Below are 24,294 nucleotides of genomic sequence, written 5' to 3'. Positions count from 1 at the left end.
GTATCCTGGCTTTTCTTTCCTGTTGCTATGATAGAACAGGTAGAAAAAGTAATTGATAAGAACATTTATTTGGTACAGTTCTGAAGCCTAGGTCCAAGATCTAGAGAACACATCTATTGAAAATGATCATATTACCCAGAAGGGTAAGATAGTGGGTGGGAGCAAGAGGATAGTGGGAACTCATTTTATACCAAATTCAGTCTTGTGATGAAAATCCCATTCTCATGATGGCTAGCTCATTCTTACTATGGCTACACCACTCCCTTGATTACAAGCCCAATTTTGTAGTAGCTAGCCTACTCTCTTGATAGAAAATCCACTTCCTTAGTGACTAGGCTACTCTTATGATGGCCTTTCCATTCTTTTGGTAACTGGTCCACTTCCCAAATAAAATTGCTTCATGAAGGAAGGCAGAGCCCTCATGACATAGTCACCTCTGCTTACTCTTTTGTGTTGGGGCTTGAGTTTACAACATAACAACTTTGGTGGGGGGCACATTCAACCCTTTGCTTCCTGGCACTCCCCTTACATCAGCTTATATCTGGCTCCTACTTTAGTACTCCCTCCTCCCCATTATTTTTCTCTCTTGAGTGTTTAAAATGAACTTAGATACCACCCATGTTTAGAAACTCATCAGCCACTGTCTCTTGTCTGTCTCCTCCCTAAGCATATACCCCAAGAGGTGGGACGGCCATCATGAGAGTGGAGTAGTTTTTGAGAGACTGGGCTAGCCACCAGAAGGCTGAGTTTGGCATAAAATGGATTTCCTACTGTTCCCCCATTTCTCATCCTTTCTGGCTTCCCTTACCTCACTCCTATTGGTATTCTTGACACTTTGTCCAGCAAACATCTCTCACTGTGATCACAATGTTCTCTAGGTTGTTAAATCCACAGATACTTTCCAGACTTTTCTTTTATAAAACCCCTTCTCTTTATTTCACACAAGTATCCCAACTCTCCTGTTCACTCTCTGGAATTTTGTCCTCTGTCTATACACAGGTAGAATCAAGTAGGATGGAAAGGAAGAAAAAAATTAAGAAGGCATGAGAATGCAAAGGAGCCAGCCCCTTAATCCACCCTGAGTCTGGCTGAAAGCTCTTGCTAGCTGAGAATCAAGAATTCCAGCACAGAGGATGTGGGGGTAAAGGGAACACTCCTCCATTGCTGATGGGAGTGCAAACTGGAACAGCCCCTTTGGATATAAGTATGGCGATTTCTCAGAAAATTAGGAAACAACCTATCTCAAGACCCAGCGATACCACTTTTGGGTATATACCCAAAGGATGCTCAATCATACCACAACATGTGCTCAACTACGTTCACAGCAGCATTCTTTGTCATAGTCAGGACCTGGAAACAACCTAAATGCCTGTCAACCAAAGAATGGATAAGGAAAATGTGGTATATTTACACAGTGGAGTACTATACAACAGAAAAAATAATAACTTGAGATTTGCAGGCAAATGGATGGATCTAGAAAACATCATATTGAATGAGGTAACCTAGACCCAGAAAGACAAATAAATATGTACTCACTCATACGTGGCTTTTAGACATAAAACAGAGAAGAATCAGCCTATAATTTACAATCCCAGAGAACCTAGACAGCAATGAGGACCCTAAGAAAGACTTACATGAATCTAATGTACATGGGAAGTAGAAAAAGGCAAGATCTCCTGAGTAAATTGGCACATGGGGACCATAGGAGAGGGTAGAAGGGGAGGGGAGAGGAAGGGAAAGGAGAGGAGAAAAATATATAGCTCAATAAAAACAATAAAAAAGAATTCCAGCATAATTAACATTTGATATGAAGGCTGTTGACACAAAGCCGGTGTTCCTTTTATGTAGAGATATTATCATATATAGAGATATTATGTGAGAATGTTAAAATAGCAATAAACCAGGTTTCAGGCCTGAGTGAGTATGACCTTGACTTTGTTCCTTCCAGAGATATTTTCTAAGATATTTTTAAAGAATCCTACAAACTGTCAATTTTGACAGTGAAAATACCCTAGCTTTCCCTTAAACTCTTGTCATTAGAGTGTTACCCTATCATATATAATCCTGTCTGTGCACCACAAGAATCATTTAAATTCCTTGGCAAACTTTTAAAGAGAACTTCAAACTCCAGCAAAATCCTGTACATGTCCATTGCAATACAACGAAACATGATTTTTAAAAGGCACTCATATCCACATGCCTCTGTTTCTATAAGCCCCAGTGCTAAGGAGAGGGAGGAACTCAAGGTGTGTGTGTGTTCAGGGGTCATCCTTCGGGGCTATCCACATTGTTTGAGACAGGGTCTCTTACTGTCCTGGATCTTGCCAGGTAGGCAAGATTGACTGGCTAATAAACTCCAGGGATCTTGCCTGTCTGCTTCTTCAGCTCCAGGATCACAAACACATGCCCCCTTGCTCTGATATTTATGTGTGTGCTGGGAATTTACTCATTGTGTTTCCAGGCACTTCTTGCTAATCTCCTGTCTCAGGTTTGCAGGCTAAGGTGGCTCCTGGGAACTTCAGTGCCCTCTGGGTGAGTTCTTGAAAGCTTCCTTTGATGTGGTGGACCGAGTTTACCTGGGGCAGCTTCTCTGCCTTTAGAGCCTTTGCTTTCCAACAGATGTGCAAGTCTCTCATTCCCTATATCAAATTCCATCATAGTTAGGACACAGAGAATGGTGTGTCATCTTTCAGTTACTGTAACAGATGAGCAGATTATAGAGAGGAAAGTTTGTATGGTTCACGACTTCAAAAGTTCAGTCCTGTGGCCTATGGCCAGTGGTGAGGTGATCCATCACAGCAGAATTACATGGTAGAGCCAAACCTCACAGCTGGGAAGTGAAAGATTAGAAAGGACTGCACACCCAACATTCCCTTAAAGGGTGTACTCCCTGGGAACAATGAGATCACCCCTAGGCGCCAAGCCTTGGAAGGTCTACAACTTCCAAGCAGAACCAAGATCCTTTGTCACATGGGCCTTTGGGGACAGTCCCTATCTAACATCAAGTAGCTTCCATTTTCCTAAGAATACTACACACACACACACACACACACACAGTGTGGGTGAGGTGTATTAGTATCTGTCTTTCCCCAAAACATAAACCCCCTGAGACCAGAGCCATAATATCTGTGTGGATTCAATCGCTGGAAATGAGGCATGAATGAGAAATAGAATTTACACAGGACACAAGATTAACTAAAAAAAAATCAGTAGCCCTCCTTTTCACAGATGATAAATGGACTAAAAAACAAATCAGAGAAACATCCCCCTTCACAATAGCCACAAATAGCATAAAATATCTCGGAGTAACTCTAACCAAACAAGTGGAAGGCCTGTATGACAAGAACTTTAAATCTTTGAAGAAAGAAATTGAAGAAGACAACAGAATATGGAAAGATTGCTCATACTCTTGGGTAGGTAGAAGTAACATAGTAAAAATGGCAACCTTACCAAAAGCAATCTACAGATTCAATGCAATGCCTATCAAAATCCCAGCCAAATTCTTCACATTGTTCATACGGAAAAACAAATCGTCCAGATAGCCAAAACAATCTTGTACAACAAAGGAACTTCTAGAGGCATCACAATCCCTGACTACAAACTCTACTATAGAGCTACAGTGGTATAGGAGGTCCTTCTGTATTTGTGTTGCTTTTATTGGCTAAATAAAGAAACTGCCTTGGCCTTTTGATAAGACAGCAATTAGGTAGGTGGAGCAGTCAGAACTGGATGCTTGGAAAGAAAAGCAGACAGAGAGCCGCCATGGAGCTGCCAAGTCAGACATGCTGAATCTTTTCCGGTAAGCCACGACCTCGTGGTGGCATACAGATTATCAGAAATGGGTTGAATCAAGATGTGAGAGTTAGCCAATAAGAGGCTAGAACTATTGGGCCAGGCAATGTTTAATTAATACAATTTCTGTGTGATTATTTCAGGGGGTTAAGCTAGCTGGGTGACAGGATGCAGCCCCCTCCTCCCACTACACGACAGAACTGAAAACAGCCTGGTATTGGCACAAAAACAGACAGGAGGACCAATGGAACAAAATTTAAGACTCGGATATCAAGCCATACACTTACAAACACCGGATTTTTGACAAAGAAGCAAAAGATACCAAATGGAAAAGAGAAAGCATATTCAACAAATGGTGCTGGCATAACTGGATATCAACATGTACAAGAATAAAAATACATCCATATCTATCACTATGCACAAAACTCAAGTCCAAATGGACCAAAGACCTCAACATAAAACCAACCACACTGAATCTCACAGAAGAAAAAGTGGGAAGTACACTTGAATGCATTGGTACAGAAGACCACTTCCTAAACCCCAGTAGCACAGATATGGAGAGAAACAGTTAATAAATGGGGCCTCCTGAAACTGAGAAGCTTCTGTAAAGCAAAGGACATGGTCAACAAGACAAAACAACAGCTTACAGAATGGGAAGAGATCTTCACTAAGCCCACATTGGACAGAGGGCTAATCTCCAAAATATACAAAGAACTCAAGAAATTGGTCATCAAAAGAACAAATAAACCAATAAAAAATGTTATACATACCTAAACAGAGAACTCTCAACAGAGGAATCTAAAATGGCTGAAAGACACTTAAGGGATTGTTCAATATCCTTAGACATCAAAGATATGCAAGAAAAAAAAACAACTCTGAGATTTCACCTTACACCTATCAGAATGGCCAAGATCAAAAACACTGATGACAACTTATGCTGGAGAGGATGTGGGGTAAAGAGAACACTCCTGCATTGCTCGTGGGAGTATAAGCTGGTACAGCCACTGCTTTGGCAATCACTATGGCAATTTCTCAGAAAATTAGGAAACAATCTACCTCAAGACCCAGCAATACCACTTTAGGGTAAATACCCAAAGGATGCTCAATCGTACCACAAGGACTTGTGCTCAGCTATGTTCATAGCAGTATTATTTGTCATGGCCAGAACCTGGAAACAGCTTAAATGCCCCTCAGCCAAAGAAAGGATAAGGAAAATGTGGTACATTTACATAATGGAGTACTACACAGCAGAAAAAAATAACATCTTAAGATTTGCAGCAAATGGATTGATCTAGAAAACTTTATATTGAGTGATGTAATCCAGACCCAGAAAGACAAATATTGTGTGTACTCATTCTTAATTGGTTTTTAGACATAAAACCAAGAAAACCAGCCTACAATTCACAATCCCAGAGAACCTAGACAACCTAACTGGATCTAATGTACATGGGAAGTAGAAAAAGACAATATCTCCTGAATAAATTGGCACATGGGGACCATGGGAGAGGGTAGAAGGGGAGGGGAGAGGATAAATACACACACACACACACACACACACACACACACACACACACACACACACGTGTGTAGGCCACAAGTTCCCAACACAGCTACCGTCGACTTGTTTCTGAGCAGTTTTCCTTTGCCTGGAGAACACTAGAAATGGAGGAGATAAACAAGTTCTACAGAAGCAGCTTTTGCAGCCCCATTTCAGCTGTTCAGAGAGATCCAGACCTTGGGCATCTCACCAATGTGCCTGAGTTATTACCAACACTTTCCTGTTGACAAAATTATTTCTTACCCTTATGTTTTACAGGTAAAGCAATAAAAATTATTGTCAAGGGTGTTATTTCAATTTTTAACGATTAATAGAATGATGGTGTTTGATGGAGGACTGGCAACAGAATATACTCCCCACCACAGGCAGGGCCTCTTTATTTATTACCTTTGGGCTTTATGGTTTCCATAGCAATAAAATTCATATTCAACCAGTTGATTACCACTTTAGTAGCTAATAGAATCACTGTTTTTGTTTTTAAACCTTAGAATACAATGTTGTCCCATCAACAATAATTTTTAATGTTTTTAAACCATTGGGTCTTTTTGTCTCTTACTCCATGATCTGAATTTATTTGAAGGGGTTTGTGGGGGAATAAACTCCTTATAGAGACATTCAGGAAGTGTGCCTGGAGCTGGAGGATTAAGGAAAGTCTGAGACAAACAGGACTCCTGAGCCCAGACCTCAGGCTTTAGAGTCATGCAAATGCAAATGGCAATCCTGGTCTGCCTGGGTGCTCAGAGAAATTTCCTGATGGGAAATACTTCCCAATGCATGCTGGGGTAAGGACTCAAATGAGGGTGTTTGCAGCAGGTGTGGGCAAATGCCTCATGCAGAGGCACTCAGTGCTTTGATGGTTGTTGACTCTGACTTTTTTTCTCACAGAAACCGTGTGTGGGCAAGTGTGTGTGCATGTGCCATGGTATATTTGTGGAGCTCAGAGAACAACTTGTGGGTGGTGTTGTGCTTTCCTGTCACTTTAAGGGACAAGCCACGCCCACTTTCATTACCTCTGACCTGCCGGCTGCCATCTTGGGCCCTTCCTTTTCTGCTTCCTTGATGTGCATGCTTTTTATTATAAGGAAGACCTGGGAATGTTATGGTTTTGGTCCCTTTAAGAGACAAGCCATACCCATTCCCCTCCCCATCTGCTGAGGCAGGCTGATCTTCAGCTTCCGGCCTGAGCTTGCTCTCTTTTCCATCTTCCTCTTGGAGAGGCAGCTTCTTTTCTGCCTCTCTCCCCACTTCTCTGCTTCCCCCCTTCTCTGTCTCTTTCTCCTCTTCTCTCTCTCTCTCTCTCTCTCTCTCCCTCCCTCCCCCCTCTCTCTCCCTCTCTCTCTGTCCCCCCCTTCACCCTTCCTCTTCCATAACTCCCTGAATAAACATTCAACCTCACCCTGCATGTCGTGTCTATCCATGTTTCTGTCTTCTGCCCGCCCGCCATGTGTCTCCCTGCCTGGAACCAGCCATTGCTCAGGGACCAGCAACCGTCTCTGCCTGGGGCCCACTGCCTGCTGCCACATGGCCCGCCACCACTGCTCTGAGACCAGCAGCTGTCTCTGCCTGGGACTGGCTGCTCCCAGGGCCCATTGCCTGCCACCACATGGCCCGCCGCCACCATTTGGGACCTACAGCATTTCTGCTGCCTACTGCCGCAGGGATCTTGGAGCATTTTTAAAAAAGAACAACAGGTGGTGCCACCCCAGGCGTGTGGTCCTGTGTTATAAACAAGCAAGCTGAGCAAGGCATGGAGAAAAAGTCAGCAAACAGCTTCCTCCAAGGTCTCTGTTTCTGTTCACCTCCAGGTTCCTGCCTTGGCTTCCTACTTTGATTTCCCTCAGCCGTAGATTTTAACCTGTAAGCTGTAATAAACCCTTTCCTCTCCTGCCTTGCTTGAGACAGGGCCTCTTTTGTTATTTTGCTGTGGAGTGTGTCAAGCTAGCTGACCCATGAGTTTCAGTTTTTTAGTTTTTTATTGAGCTATACATCTTTCTCTGCTCCCCTCTCATCTTCTCCTCTCGTCTTCTACCCTCTCCCATGATCCCATGCTCCCAATTTACTCAGGAGATCTTGTCTTTTTCTACTTCCCATGTAGATCCATGTATGCCTTTCTTAGGGTTGTCATTGTTGTCTAGGTTCTCAGGGATTATGAGTTTTAGGCTGGTTTTCTTTGTTTTATGTCTAAAAACGACTTAAGAGTGAGTACATATGATATTTGTCTTTCTGGGTCTGGGTTACCTCACTCAATATGATCTATTCATATGCCTGCAAATCTCAAGATGTTATTATTTTTTCTGCTGTGTAGTACTCCACTGTGTAAATGTACCACATTTTCCTTATCCTTTCTTTTGTTGAGGAATATTTAGGTTGTTGGTCACTCTATATTCCTGGAGGTCACTCAGTGGACCTGGGGGTCACTTTATAATACCAGAGATCGTTCATGCATGCCCCCATGAAGGTTGCTTGCTTGGGGCTATTTCTACTTTGATTGTTGCCTTGGGTCTGCTCTGGCAGAGGTTGCTGGCTCAGAGCTGCTCAGGTAGAGGTTGCTGGTTTGGGCCTTATCCAGTGAAGGTCAATGGCTTAGGCCTGCTACCTCAGAGGTTGTCGATTCATGACCCGTCCTGCAGAGGTCTCTGGTTTGGGCCTGCTTTCTCAGTGATGGCTCCCTTATACCTGATCCTGCAGAAGTCTCTGACTGAGGCCTGCTCCAGCAGAGGTTGTTGTCTCAGGCCTGTTCCTGTAGATGTTCCTGGGCTGGGCCCAGTCCTGCAGAGGTCCCTGGCTTGGACCCTGATTGGCAGAGGCCTGTGGTTCAGGTCTATTCCCTCGGAGGTCCCACAGGGTCTCAGACTCCAGCCTACCCATAAATTTTTGTGATTTTCCTGTCTCTGCCTGTTATCTCCACGTAGGAGCTGGGATTATGGATGCTTACTGCCACACCCAGCATTGTGTGGATCCTGGGGATCTTAGTTCAGGTCTTCTTAGCGGAGGCCCACAGAAATGGGTCTGCTCCACCTTGACTGAAGGTCAGAGAGCTTAAGCCTCTTCTTGCTTCTTCAAGGCTGTTGACAGGAGATTTAACTGAAGGTGTGACTATTAACAAAGACATCTAGACCCAGGGTGTTGTTGCTTGGTGTTTTGGGTATTTAGATGGTAATCACTTTGTTTCTTCCTTGTATCATGATAAAAAAAAAGTCTTTTCCTTTCTTCCCCCTTTTTTGAGTTGGAATACTTAAAGATCATAAGAAATAAACAGAGCAGATTTAGTATTCACTGAGTTGCCCTCCCAGCACTGTCCTATGTCTCTGGATTTTTTTTTTTTATATCTCTGTCTATTCTGCCTAACATTTCTAACCCACACATCCCTACCCTTGAATGTACAAACCATGGAGGCTGGACCCTGACGGATGTCACCCCACTATGTGGCTATAACACCTCACAACCCAAATGACAACCACTTTACCCATTGATTATCTCAGAACAGATACTTCACTTCTAGCTCTGTCGGTATCTCAGGAAAGCCATTTAACCTGACTGGGAGGGGGTGTGTTTGGAAGGCTTCCCACAGGTGACCCATCAGTTTATTCTGAAAGGGTGGGTGACATGGCTACTGTGCTGGGTAGTTTCTGTCAACACAAGCTAAGAGTCTCCTGGGAAGACTTTACCTGAGGAATTGCCTTCACCAGACTGGCCTGTAGTGAAGTCTGTGGGGACATTTTCTTGATTAATGATTGAAATGAGAAGCCCAAGCCCACTGTGGGCAGTGCCACTGTGGACAGCTAGTCCTATGTTTTATAAGAAAGCAGACCATGTAATCCATGAGGAGCAAGTCAGTACGCAGTGTTCCTCCAGGGCCTCTGCTTTGTTTCCTGCTTTGAGCTCCTTTGGCTTCTTTAGATGTTGGACTCTAACCTGTAAGATGTATTTTTATTTTTATTTTTTTTGGTTTTTTGAGACAGGGTTTCTCTGTGGTTTTGGAGCCTGTCCTGGAACTAGCTCTTGTAGACCAGGCTGGTCTCGAACTCACAGAGATCCGCCTGCCTCTGCCTCCCGAGTGCTGGGATTAAAGGCATGCGCCACCACCGCCCGGCTAACCTGTAAGGTGTAATACCCCACCCTCCAGTTGCTTTTGGTTGCAACATTTTAGTACAACAACAAAAACAACCTACAATAGAAATTGGTATCAGGAACATGGATATTTCTGTGAGAGCCATAACTGTAGCAAACTTTTTTGGACCACTAGCCCTCAAATTATAATACAAAGACTTATTAATATTTATGAAAGCTCAACCTTATCTTATGCTTGTCCTCCTAGCTTTTATAACTTAATTTAATCTGTTTCTTTTCATCTACATTTGCCTTGGGGGATTTTACTTTTCTTTCATTCTGTATTTACTGCTTTCCTGCTTCCTCCGTGTCTGTCCAGCAGCTGCCTAATTGGCCCAGGCTGTGTCTGTCTGTCTGTCTGTCTGTCTGTCTGTCTGTCTGTCTGTCTCTCTCTCTCTCTCTCTCTCTCTCTCTCGCGCGCGTGCGCGCGCGCTTGTTCCATCCTAGGCAGGCAAGGTAAAAACAGAATCACATCTTTACCTAGTAAAATGCAGCGTAAACAAAAGCAACACATCTTTACATAGTTAAACCAATATTCCCCATCAGCTAACCATGTTGTTTTAGGTAAGACTGTGAAAGTGTTTGGAACCTGGGACTGGAAAAGCCACTGAGTACATGGAGCCCAGTGGACTGTTCTGTTGGATCTTGGAAGATAGTGCTGAGAAAATACAAATAATGGCGTATGGATTGTGAAAGGGTAAGTAAAGACTCTATCAGGGTCATTTACATGATGTTATGAACTAAGAATCTTCGAAAGTGAAATCTTTGCTTTGCTAAGACAGCTGATGCTTGTTAGCTTCAGTGGGGGCTGAAAAATCAGTTGTGATTAATAAGAGACCAACTCCATTGAGGTGGGATCTTCTGGACAATGTTTCCTCAGTACACACAAACTGTGGATCAGAGAAAGCCAAGCCTATATTTCAAGCTGGCAGTCAAACATAAATCTTCGAATCTTCTATGTGATGCTGCTTTTGGAGGCCTTTGCAGGACAGAAGGAGTCATGGAGAGCAGTGGAGGCTTGGCGTTGTCAGAGACCAGGAGGAGCTGCTGGTGAATTTGAAGTCTCAGCTGTAGACGTAGAGACTCTAGGATTAAAGGGGCCATAGACAGAAGATGAGGCATAGCACCGTGGACATGGTCAGAGTCCCCAAAGAGCCCAGGAGAGGCCCTTGATGAAGGTCTTACCTCAGTTGCAGTGAAAACGACAACATACAGAGATGCCAGGACCATGGCATGACCTGCAAGGATAGCAGCGGGTTTAAAGTAGAGCTGGTACAAGCATGTAAGACAAGCTGTGTGTGTGCTATGAATAACAGAGCAGGAGAAGTGGCCCTGCCCAAGCCCTCTGGAGACCAGAAAATCATGAACGAATTTCAGGCATTGGAAATTCATGTCTTTACTCTGTGGGTATTTGGTTTTGATTGAGTGTTGTTCTTTTAATGCCCTGCTTCTTCCATTCTGGCATAAGAAAGTGTTTAAGGTGTTTTTGATTTTACAGGAACCTATAGGTAAGAGTATTTGGATAGTTTAAAGAGATTTTGAGATTCTAAAGGGTTTGAAGTTTTAGAAAACTGTGGGACTTTTAGAGTTATACTATGTTTCATGTTGCAATATTAACACGAGGCTGTGGGGATAAACAAGAAAGGAAAGACTATGATTCAACAGTGATGTGTTTGTGTGTTAAGTTGACAAGGGGTCAGTTGTGCTGCTTAGTTTTGGTTATCGTCACACAAATAAGAGTCAGCTAGGAAGAAGAAACCTCAGGTGAGGAATTTCCTCATTAGATCGGATTGTGGGCATGACTGTGGGAGTGTTTTCTTGACTCATGATTGATGTGGGAGGACCCAGGTCACTGTGGGCAGTACCCTGGGCAGGTGGTCCTGTGATTTATAAGAAAGCAAGTTAGTAAGCCACAGAGCATGTGGTGGCTTGAATGAGGATGGCCCCTACTGGCTCAAATATTTGAGGGTTTGTTTTCCAGTGGAAGACTGTTAGAAAAGATTAGGAGGAGTATCCTTGTTGGAGGAAGTGTGTCACTGTGTGGTCTTTATGGTTTCAAAAGCCCATGACAGGCCCAGTCTTGCTCTCTCTGCCTCTATCTTGTGGATAATATGGAAGTTCTCAGCTACTGCTCCATATTGCCATGCTCTCCACCATGAAGGTCATGAACTAACCCTCAGAAACTGTGAAGAAGCCTGCAATTAAATGCTTCACTTATGAAGTTGCCTTGTCCACCAGTCTCCTCACAGCAGCAGAACCGCAGCTAAGGCAGAGAGCGTGCCAGCAAGCAACGGTCTTCATGGTTTTTCTTTTGGTTTTCATATTCCTGTTTAGGCTTCTCCTAATGGTGGACTCTAACCTGTCATATGTAATAAACCCTTTCCTCCCTCTGTTGTATTTAGTCATGGTGGCTTATCACAGCAACAAAAAGCAAAGTAGAACAACTAATTTGAAAGGAACAGGTATAGCTTTCCAGGTGGGAGACTGGCAAGGACAAAAAAATTAAAGCGAGGTAGAGTTCGTGCCCAAGGATGGGAGACTAGAGCAACAGATACAGGGCAGGGCATTCCCATGGGCTAAGTGACCCCTGACAGAGGGCTGTGTGACTTTGAGCAACTCCCTATACTCTTCCCTTCTCAGTGTATGAAAATCTATTAATCATAACACACAGAGCTTGGAGAGCCTGCAGGCTATCTTTGGATGAAAGAGAGCATTATCATATTAGCTAATTACATGCATTAAAATAAATTAATTTTAAAACTGGTTTAATGAGATTAATACATTTGTTGCTTAATTACCCATCACCACCATGGTAATAATAATGGATTCCAAACTTAGGACAAGTGACAAGTCTTTCCGTAAACCACGGACAGGTGACAAGTCTTTCCGTAAACCGTGGAGTTGAAAACCACAAAGAGTACACAGAACAGAGGGTCTTGGAATGTCTCTGGACTTTCAAATTTCTGCAGTGAGAAAGGCCAGAAAGGGGACAAAGGGGGTGTTTCAGCCCTCTCTCAGGTGACTTGCAGTATCTGAAAGAGGGAGTATACCATGTGGCCTACTGGGTTTCATCAGTACTGCGTCTGGGTTCTCCTTAGAGTAAAGCCGGAGTCAAAGCCTGCTGTCTCCCATTGAGCTCGTCCATCTTGGCTTTGGCAATGACATGCTACCCAGTTCTCTGAGTTCCCTGCCTCATGGACACTGGATATCCTACGTCCCCAGCAGCATTTACTGCCCTTAGCAAAAGGATGGTATTTTGGCTTTTTTTTTCTTTCCTGTTGACCTCTCTTCATTGTGTGGTTCCTGAGATGCAAGAAACAGTTCCCTCCAGGCAACCCAGTGGCAGCTAAATGAGCGTTTTACTTGAGGGCCAAGGAGAAAACACCTATGTGCCCTGAGGACTGCTTCTATGGTGCCTGCATACACATTTGGCAATGTTACAGATGATTCTGGGTATAGCAATTCTACTAGTATTCTTGTTCTTCATGTTTTTTTTCTCCTTCCACACCAGTGGATTCTGAAAATATGGATGTGCTGTATGATAATATGAGCCTTTCTGATCTGATAGAGTGGGCAGGCATTAAAGCTGTAAAGCAGGTAGGTTATGGGAAAAAAACTGACTGATAAAAGAATTGGCGAAATTTGGGAAAAATGCAGAAACTGATCATTGCTTGGTTATAAAACTGGACAAAAAATTATACTGAAACAGAAAGGAACTTGGCTATGAAAAAGCTTCTGAAGAACTCAGGGCTTTAGGGCTGACTGCCTATGGCATTATAAATCAAAATTGGAATCGTGAAGAACAACAGCGGGAAACGTATGACAATGGAGTAAAACCCACTGAACTGTGCTACTGTAACTGCAAGTAGTTAACCTCTGAGGTGGAAGCCTCAGAAGTTGTTTTATGATTAACTCAGTGAAGAGTTAAGGATATAGTGGGTGCATAGGGTTTGGGAACTGGAAAAATGTCATAATAAACGATAATGTTCTGATGTCAAAGAATCTTTATACTTCTTGTGAACTGCTTTGCTTAGGTAATGGTTAACCTGCAGCAAGAAAAAAAGAATCATTTTCCTTGTGTAAAATTTACAGTAGAAAACTGAGATTTGAAGCTCAGGGATGAAGAATAAAGAGGAGGAGGAGGAGGAGAAGGAGGTAGGAGGAAGAAGAGAAGGTAGAAGAAGAGGAGGAGAAGGAGGAGGAGGAGAAGGAGGAGGAGAAAGAGGAGGAGGAAGAGGAAGAAGAAGAAGAAGAAGAAGAAGAAGAAGAAGAAGAAGAAGAAGAAGAAGAAGAAGAAGAAGAAGAAGAAGCTGCCCTGCAGCTGATAGCCTGTCAGATTGCATAAGAACCCTGTATTTCTGTACTCATTTTGCCTTCCAGACATCCCAGTTTTGAGACCCACTTCTCTGCTGAGGCTGGTCCCCAGCGCTCTGCCTCTACAGTGTACCAAACCAGGAAGGGCTGACTTGCTCATTTTATACAGTGAAGTCAGCTAACCTGTCTCTCTCAGTCTTTGGCCCACCACCCATGTACCATACAGCCAATTCCAGCACGTTTATATACCCATTATGGAATATCTTGTTCCTCTTTCCTTTTATTTTTTTGTATGTGCATTTGCTCTGTGTGCAGATGTCTGTGTGGAGGCCAGAAAGGGACCTCTGGTGTTATTTCTCAGATGCCATCTGCCTTCTTTTTGAGGTGGGCAAGGTTTTGTTCTGGCCTGGAGCTCATCAAGTAGGCTCATATTTCTGGCCAGCAGGAATCTGCCTGTCTGCCTCCACAGCAGTGGGCTGCATGTATGTAGTACCTCACTCAACTTTTTGCTTGGGTTCTGGGGATGTCCCTTGGGTCTTGATGCTTGCAAGAACTTTATTGACTGAGTGGTTTCCCTCACCTTCATTGCAAAACCACCTTCATATCTATCTGAGTGTTAAGGAACCATCTCTGCAGAATTAGCTTGACTACAAAGTGTCCTTTCAGGCACATATTACAAGTAAGTCATGTTGGTATAGTCTTCCCTTTTAATCCTTACATTTTCACTGATCAGGTCCCACAAGAATGATTGTTAGCTAGTTTTTTGCAACTCCTTCCTTGGGGGTACTACTTGTATTTCACTGTCTTGCTGTATGTTTATTACCCTGAAGTCAATGGGACAGCTCAGAGCAGACATAAGTATCAGTGAGTAAGATACCAGCCTTAGGAAAGCTCTTTGCAGGTCTCTTTGTGAAGGGATGCCCCTCTCTTCTACAAGGGGAAGGGAATACCCTCAGACTGATGCACTCAGAGGAATATGGGGTTCAATATTCTCAGGCTACTTTATGTAAGTGTCCCTTTTTGGGGTCTTATGGTTTCACTGATTTTTCTCTGAGGTATCTGATAATCAGAAAAGACAGACTATGTGTTCAGTGTCCTCTGTAATATTTTGATGACTACCATTAGATCCAAGACCTTATTTTCAGCATGTTCTGCTACAAACAGTGAGAGCAACTTCAAATAAACACAAGTGGACCATGTCTCTGCTGTGAGCTGGTAGTTGGCTCTAGGCATACAAATTTGATGGTTTCATGGTTTCTCAAGTGCTAAGCCAGTTTACCCACAGTCTCTATAATTTTTCTCTGGATTAATCCAATGGCATCACTACTCACATTCTAATGCTCACTGTCTATATTCTATCATGGTTAGCCGTGAGATTGTTACTGAATTGCAGGGATTGTAGTTCTGTAATGTCATACTTCAGGATTGCTTTGTTGTGCCACTTGTGGTAACTGGTCTCCTAGTCTGAAGTCTCCCAAAGGCTTATTTGTTTACTTGAGAATGTCATTCCAGAGAGGCAGAGTGGGGGTTAATGAGAATCATCACAGGTAGGATGGGAAGCCTCACAATAGTGTGTTATCCTTCCCCTGAGTGCTTGACTGTCTCTAGCAAGCCTGGTTATTTAATCCTCAGGAACCTTATAGAAACCTTCTAGATTATATTTCAGAGTCATCTTCATAAGAACAGAAAGAGGAAGTAGCTATCTGCTAGCTTCCAGTTTGCATGTTAATGAGTGCTGAATGGGATCTTTAATGGAACCTTATTTAAGACCCTACTATGAACCTCTTACTTCCTGTCCCTAGGGCCCTGGATTGCACATTCACAAAACCAGGTAAAGCTGAAGTAACTTTTTTCTTTTGAAATTTTAAAAAAAGTTTAATTTTGTCTTATTTTAATTGTTAAAAAATCATCTTCATATATTTTGATTTTGTTTTTCCCCCTTTTTTAATATTTATTTATTTATTATGTATACAACGTTCTGTCTGTGTGTATGTCTGCAGGCCATAAGAGGGCACCAGACCTCATTCCAGATGGTTGTGAGCCACCATGTGGTTGCTGGGAATTGAACTCAGGACCTTTGGAAGAGCAGGCAATGCTCTTAACCACTGAGCCATCTCTCCAGCCCCCTGTTTTTCCCCTTTTTAAACTTCCTCATTCTCCCAATCTCCCTATCCACCCAACTTTATGTTCTTTTTCTCTCTTTCTTTTTTGACAAATAAACAAGAAATAAAAACAAGAAATACAAAACTCTCAACGAAAACAAAAATCAAAACAAACAAGGAAAGACCATGTAGTGGTTAAAAAGAAAATGGCCCCATAGAGAGTAGCACAATTAGGAGGTGTGGCTTTGTTGAAGTGGGTAGGTCCTTGTTAGAGGAAGTATGTCACTGTGGGGGTGGGCTTTGAGGTCTCTTATGCTCAAGCTATGCCAAGTGATACAATTCACTTCCTGTTGCCTGTGGATCAAGATATAGAACTCTCAGCTCATTCTCCATCACCATGTCTGCCTGCCCACCATCATGTAACACTAGATAAGAATGGACTAAACCTCTGAAACTGTAAGCCACCACAACTAAATGTTTTCCTTTATAAGAGTTACTGTGGTCATAGTGTCTCTTCACAGTAATAGAAACCCTAAGATAGACCAGTAAGATTTTAAAAAAGCCAAAACTAAACAAAAAGTCCACAAAGATACTATTAAGTTTATTCTGTGTTGGTCAACTACTCCTGGACATGGGCCTACCCTGGAGTGTGATCAGAAACCCAACTGAGACTACATTGGTGAAAACTGATTTTTTTCTTCCAGAGGGTGTCAGTTGAAGATTGCTTCTTAGTTAGGAGTGCAACCCTGTGTCCACTTCCCCTTTCAGTCCTGGGACCCTGTTGGCTTGAGACTCTGCGGTTCTTGTGCAAGTTGTCACAGTCTCTGTGAATTCACACATGTATCACTCCTGTTGAGCCTGGAAGACATGGTTTCCTTGGAGATATCTACCTTTTCTGCCCTTTACAATCTTTCCACATCCTCTTCCACAAAGACCTCTGAACCATAAGGGGAAGGGTCTTATGAATATATCCCATTTAGGAGTGAGTGCTCCAAAGTCTCTCACTTTCTGAATACTGTTCATTTATGGATTTCTGTTCATTCAAGTTTTGCTCTCACAGCTGTGGCTAGAAGAGATTCAAGGCTTATAAGATCTAAAATGGTGTCTGATACACTTTTCCTGGTACAAAATAAGAACACAGTTTAAAAGGTAGTTATGAGTGTGTTATCCCCAGTTAGCTGCATTCAATAAATAAGGAATAAATGAAAGGAAAGAACAGAACTGGCCTTCCAGAAGTGGGTCTCATGCTTATTTAAATAGTTTAGCTCACATACTAATGGAATGGGATTGTGAGGCCTCTGTGGTTTCTTGTCACAGTCTACAAAGGTTTAAGCTGGACTAACAGGACTCTTAAGAGTCTTTCTTAAGAAGAGATTTTGACCTCCAGCCTTTGAAGACTTCACAGTAATGGAACATCAAGGTACATTCCAGTGTACTTCTCTGGGGATTACCTCCTACTTTGGGGGTCAAGGCTACTGGCTCTGGCCATGTGCTCTGGGGCCTCCACTGCCCAGGTAGAATCCAGACTCTCCCTTATGAAAATTTGTAGGACATTTGCTTCCAGGTGGATGAAATAGAAATGCCTTCCTTTGTTTCCTGATGACTACAATGGAACATGATGAGTACTAAAGATGAAATAAACATGTAAGTATGAGATGCACACGGAAGGCAGACTAGGGAGGGGCTCTGGGATCAGGGGGATGATATAGTCTCCAGCTTCCTGGGAAATGCCACCTAGATTCCCATGCTCTGGGATCAGGGGAATGATATAGTCTCCAGCTTCCTGGGAAATGCCACCTAGATTCCCATGCTCTGGGATCAGGGGAATGATATAGTCTCCAGCTTCCTGGGAAATGCCACTTAGATTCCCATGCCCAGTGTAATCTGCTTTTGGACTGAAGGAGAAAGTCTACTCCTCTCATGTAAAGGACAGGGATGATCCCTTGCTGAGGACCCGCTTAAAGGACTGGACATAGGAAGTTCTCCAGATAGGCTTTTAAAAATTCTTATTGTGTTTTTGTGTGAATTTGTGTATGTGGATGGACAAAGGAGGTTGTCCAAATTGTTTTTTAAATTATTATTGTTATTTTGTGTGTGACTGTGTGTAGTGAATTTGTGTATGCACATATGTGAGGATGTGTGTGTGCTGCACATGTCGAGATCAGATGAGGACATTGGGTGAGTTCCTCTATCACTCTCCACCGTGAAGCAAGATTTCTCACTAAAACTGAAGCTCACAGTTTTGATTTGGTATGCTGGTCAGTATGTTCTGGGGATTTACCTGTGTCAGACCACAACGCTGGCATTACGGGGACATGTGACTCTGCCTGGCTCTCATGTAGGTTCTCATGTTTTGTCTCAAGCTTTCTTATCCGCTGCAACACTGTGCTATTGTATTATGTAGTGCTGGAGATAGAACCTTGGGCTTCATGCACGCTAGGCAAGCACTCTGAACTGAGCTACATCCCTGGCCTCCATATGACATTAAGGTGGCATTTTATTTATCTCAGAACAATGTGAGTAGCAAAAGATCTCAAGGAAGTTAGTCAAGGCATATTTCTCGGCTCAGGTTTGCTCTCTGTGAATGAGGGCAATGTAAGGATTCTCCAAAGCAAATGAATGTCTAGGTAAGGAAAGAGAGAAATCAAGATAATTCCAGAGTGACACATGACATATGGCGAGCAAGTGAGCTTTTACTGACAACTTGAAGCAGCCTGGAGTCAGCTAGGAAGAGGAACCTCAACTGAAGGGTTGCCTTGATCGGGTTGGCCTGTGCCACTGTGGCCACCACTATCCCTTTGCAGGGAGGTCTGGGCTGTTGGAGAAAAGCAGCTGATCATGAGTGAACTGGAGAGCAAGCCAGTGAGTAGCAGTCCTCCATGGCTCCTGCCTCTGTGACTTCTCTCAGTGATGGACTGGTAGCTGGAATTGCAAGCATGTATGAGATTTGAACTCAGGTCTTTGCTCCTTCAGTTCCTGGAGTGTTTTGATACATTTGCTGGTTCCAGATACTGTTTCTTCCTCCAGTAGGGAGTTGTTTTTGTTTATCTGCACGTGCATTGACTGCCGAGGTTGGTAGAGTGGCCTTTGGCTTGGAGTGATCATGCCTCATGCTCCAGTTCTTCAACACTAGCCAAGCAGATCCTAAGGAGCACAGTGGATGAGGGCATCTTGAAAGGGAATGAGATAACCAGGCAAGCAGGCAGGGGCGGGGTGGGTGGATGGTGGCAGTGGCGTAGGGTGGGGTGGAGTGTGAGCAACGCAAAGCAAAGCCAGGAAACTTAGGGAGATAACTGACCTAGGCTGGAAAAAGCCCCAGATTTCACCAAAGTGTGATGCAGGCAGAGCATTGAGATGAGCATTTGTGAATTTTGTCTGACCCTGGGGAGTGCTCTGGCCTCTGCACTGAGACTTCACTGAGGAAACAGGGTTGATGTGGATGTCTCTGGAGACTAGAGGAATCTACCGTAAGAACACAGAAGGACCTTAGTAAATCTCATGCTTTCCACACTAGTGGCTCATTTAGCAATCTGAAAAGCCTAGGGCAGGGGCACCGCCCTTCCTTGGAAGGTTTCTTTCTGGCCCTGGAGAAAGCCCCTTTGTCCATAGGCTGTTTGAAGGGTTTTGTCACCAGAGAGAAGCCCAGTTGCTCAGAAGGCCTCCTTCCCCAGCTTTCAGGCAACAATGGCTGAGCAGAAGATCTCTGTCAGAGAACCCTGCTGTGTGGTCCGGGAGGAGGATTTCATCTCAACAGCAGCAGCAATAAAGTTGGCAGGCGCCCAACGAACTTAGCATGAATAGCAGGCCACTTTATCAATGGAACACTCAGCAGGGCTTCACTAATTAAAATTGCCCCAAAGTAAGCAGTTATTGATTTGCAGGGAAAGATTAAAACAGCTCCACGCAGAGGCACTTCTGTCCACACATCAGACTGCAGTCCTTGGCTTTACAATGACTTTATTCCCAGGCACTGGGGAAGTGAGGAGAGTCGTAGCGGGGTGTCTTGGGAGGCCCTGGAATTCTTGTCGTTCAGGATCCTAGGCTAGAGGGAAGAAGGCAGCATGAAACCAACTATACTGATTGAGGACTTGCTCAAGTTAAGACAGAGGAAGCATACAAATGACAATTATGGGTCATCATGGGATGGCAGGGAGGTGCTCACTCTTATTGGACCCTGGACCAGCATTCGCCATGACCATGGGCAAGGACACACAGGTTCAAAGAACAATGGTTAATTTGCATGGATAGAACTGGACAGTGAGAATGGGGCTTAGGTTTGCATGCAAGTTGTCTGAGAGTCTTCTGGAGGGCGGGCCTGGGCAGTCTTAGCTCTCTGTCCTTCCCTGCATTCATGGAGGAATGGAACTACGCCCCAGAGAGTATAGCTTCTGAGAGAAGAGTGGCTCTGAAGACATCAGCTTTTCTTCTTTTTTTCCATTGGGGCTCAGGGCCTAACAAGGTCCTGAGGGCGAGGATGGAACCATTTCTAACCTGTGCTAAGTGTGTGTGTGTGTGCGCGCGCGCGCGCGCACGCATGTGTGCGCACGTGGGTGTCTTTTCCAGGGCTGCCCAGAATTATACTAGGCCATGACTGTTTTTGTGAGAGTTTATTGGGATAGAGTGGGTAGTGCTCAAGATCAGTATTCTCACCTTGGCTGGGTTATGTGTCTGGCTGTGGACACCTGGCCCTCTGTGCCTTGTTTATAGTCTGTGAAATAAACATGGTCATAGGATCCAAATGAATGCTGTATCAAGCCAAGGTTTGGGGTTGGGAAATAACAGGTGGCTGGGATGGTTCAGGGGGCACTAGAAGGGTTTGAAGGCTGCTGTGCTCAGGGCTTCTCAGTGTGACGTCTTCCTTGTGTGCTCACAGGGTCTGGTCAGCTTGCCTCCTCCACACTGTGACAATGCTACCTTATACAGACAGCCTTCCTCCAGAGCCTCATTCCTGGCAGATGTTTTTATCTGGCAGCCATAAAGTGGGACCAGGGAAGAATTTACAATCTCGACTATAAAGTAATATCAGCAAAGGCTATATCATTGGGTTCAGGCAGAGGTGAGGCAGAAGTTCAAAAGTTCAAGACCTCTAGGCATTTCCTGAGTGGCTGACATCCTTCTCAGTGATGAGATGTGCAGGTACCGAGCCCTGTAGGCTCTCTAAGGTTGCAAGTGGCAGCTGTGGATACATTCAGCGGGACCTGATGAACCTCTGTGGGCTCAAGTGGTACCCCTAAACAGAGCTGGGTTGGAAAGCACCCGATAAAAGGCCCTGTCTCAATGCTAGGAGGATAGGAGGGTGTCTGGCCCTGTCTGTTTGGATATATGAAGAGAAAAGTAGGGCGTGATTACAGAATCATCTAAGGGGTGATGTAGATGGCTCCATGGGTTAACGTACTTGACATACAAACTTGACAGACTGAGTTTGTTCACTGGATACCAGTGCAAATGGGGGGAATTGGCTCCTGAAGGTTGTCCTCTGACCTCCATGTGCACACCACAGGCTCACATGCATGCACCTGCTCTCTCTCACACACACTTTATACATGCCCAATGGTAATAAATAAAATAAAAAAAATCACCGGAGTTTTCTGTCCTGTAGGGACAATAGACCTAGGTTTTTGTCCTCATCCTCACTGACAGTCAGACCTTGGACAAGGCCCTCTGCCTCTCTAAGTTCTTATCCCCATTCATGGAGAAGATAGTCCTTCTGAAACTGAACTCTGTCTGGCACAGAAAAAAGCAGCTTAGTGGTTTTCTTTTGTCATCCTCATCCTTTCTTACAGGGCTTCCAGCTTTGTGGTCCCCATGAGTGGAGCTAAATGAGCCTTGGGAATGAGTCTCAAACATGATGGAAGGTGAGGACTAGACCCAAGGGTGTCCTTTGACCTCCAGAGATGTGTTGTGGACATGCTCACACCCACAGTTACATAGATAAACAAGCACACATGAAATAAGCCTTGAGGATGGGATTCATTTTTAAAATTACAAAAGGTACTAAATAGTGCCCTTGTTTTGGATTAAAGATGACTTTTTCCCCTAATGATTCTAATTCAGCTCTAAGAAACAGCAGTACAAAATGGTGATTTGAAGATTAGCAGCCTGTCCCCTCCCTCTCCACTTTCTCATGTTACAGAGAATGGTAGTATTGTAGGATAGGGAGAAAGTCATTCTGAGTGTAGACTTCTGCTATGAATGCCTCAACTGGGATATTCAATCTTTTGACATTTTTTAAAATTTACTTTTTAAAAAAACTATCTTTTCTCATTTTACATGCCGAATCCATTTCCCACCCCCTCCCTTCCTCCTGCTTCCTCCTCCTTTCCCCTACTCCCACCCTCCATCCCACCCCCCACCCACTCCTCAGAGAGGGTAAGTCTTCCCGTGGGGAGTCAACAAAGTATAGCACATTGCTTTGGGGCAGGATCAAGACTCTTCCCCCTACATCTAGGCTGAGTAATGTATCCCTTCTGAGAGAATGGTTCCAAAAAGCCAGAAGAAGTAGGGATAAATCCTGGTCTCACTGCCATCTGCCCCAGCCACACAATTGTCACTCACATTCAGAGTGTGTGAATCCCCATGTTGGCGTGGGTTCACAGCTATTGTAGGAGATGCTCAGCCTGTGTGCTACGTGTTGTGTTTCAACATGACAACAATAGAACCCCAAAGCAGCTCCTCAATTAGCCCACTCATCAGGTCCACAAGTGTATCAGCAATAAGAGGCACATATTTTGGATGGGGAGCTCTGAAGTTCATGGGACAATGAACAGAGATCACAACAGACACCTCCCTAGAACACATTCATCTAAGCACAGTAACTATGGCAACAACTCGCACTTACCAGATATCAGAAATGCCAGGTGGCTCTGTCCCTAGCTTCCTGCCAGTACTCTGAGAATACCCCTCCTTCCTGCAGCAGGAAGGGGTTCCATTGCTTTTCATGAATTGCTCACTCATCCTTACAGCATCTTTGAAAGTAGGCCTATCTTGGAGTTGTTAGGTGTGGAAACTGAGGCTGAACTTTCAAGAACAGTGGCTACCTATTCAGCTCCATCATGGAGCTGTTAAAGTCATAACAAGTGGGTGTTCTTTGAACCTGTTGCATATTCCCATGTCAGAGCCTTTGTACTGCTGAGGTGTCATGCCAAGACACCTCATTCTCCTCAGGGATGGTTTCTAGGACTCTGCAGGTGCTCTTCCGGTACGGCTGGTCTCCTTGGACCATCTCCTATCACTAGCTGTTGTGTTTGGTGTGAAGTATCTCCCATGAGCTCACATATTTGGACACTTGGTCCCTAACTGGTGATGCTATTTGGGAAGGTAGTGGAAACTTTAGGAGATGGAGTCCCAGGAGAGGAAGTGAGTCACCAGGTTTTAGAGCCCAGCCAAGTTCCTGTTTACTCTATGCTTCCTGACTGTGGACACCACGTGAATTGGTGTCTTCTGCTCCTGCAACACCTACCTCTGTATGGTGGACTATCCCCTCAGTCTGTGAGCCTTCCTCCCTAAAGTTACTGCTCATATTTTTCATAACAATGAGAAGAGTAACTAACACAATAACTCATCACCCATGTCAAACTGTCATAGTTCTCTGGAGGGAGGAGTCTCTTCTGATCTTCCAGTGTTTTCTACCCATAAGGATACGGGCATCACAGTGGCATACCTACTCACCTTTCACTTTATCTGGCTTAGATGATGCTTGAAATGTACAGCGGTGCCAGTATTTGCTAACCGACCATTCAGAGGGCTCTTCTCCTCTTGTTGGGCAGGTCTCTGCTTCCTGGGGTGTCTGCTGAACTTCTTTATACAATCAATTTTCCCCTTTGATACCTTCAAAGAATTCTTTTCCTGTCACCTTTGGAAGGAAGGTCCTTCAGTTGGTGACTTGTTATAGATGTTTTTCGTCCTTTATTTCCTATTTCTCCAGGTCCTCTCAAGTGAAGTCTTCCCACCTGTCTTTCAGAGGTGACCGTAGCTAGATGACTGATCTTTGCTAGGGAAAGTCCCTACCCTAAGATCACAGAGGGCTTTGGAACAGGTTCCCGTTCAGGCCAGTCTTAGCCCAAGAAGACAGTGTGATGACCAGATCTACACTTCCCCAGCTTTGCTGTGTGTTCATGTACTGCTTGGTGGGAAGATAGGTTCAGTGGTCACAGTCAGAGATACCTGGCTGTCACTGAGTTAAGCTCTCCCGAGGAGCCTGCTTTTTGTTCTGCTGACCTTCATAGAACCTGGGTCACACAATAGGTTTCTTTCTCTAGGAGGGAGGCCCAGGTCACAATCCCCCCATCTATGTTCCTTTGGGTACCCTTCATAAAATACCTACAGATATTACAAGTAGCCTGCATCTGATGGATTGAGCCAGATACTTAAGGAAGATAGAACTTGAAAATATGGCATTGAGTAGGATGACTAAAATCC

Source organism: Microtus pennsylvanicus, chromosome 6, assembly GCF_037038515.1.
Source record: "Microtus pennsylvanicus isolate mMicPen1 chromosome 6, mMicPen1.hap1, whole genome shotgun sequence".
NCBI classification, from domain to species: domain Eukaryota; kingdom Metazoa; phylum Chordata; class Mammalia; order Rodentia; family Cricetidae; genus Microtus; species Microtus pennsylvanicus.
Note: the sequence above shows the minus strand (reverse complement) of the source record.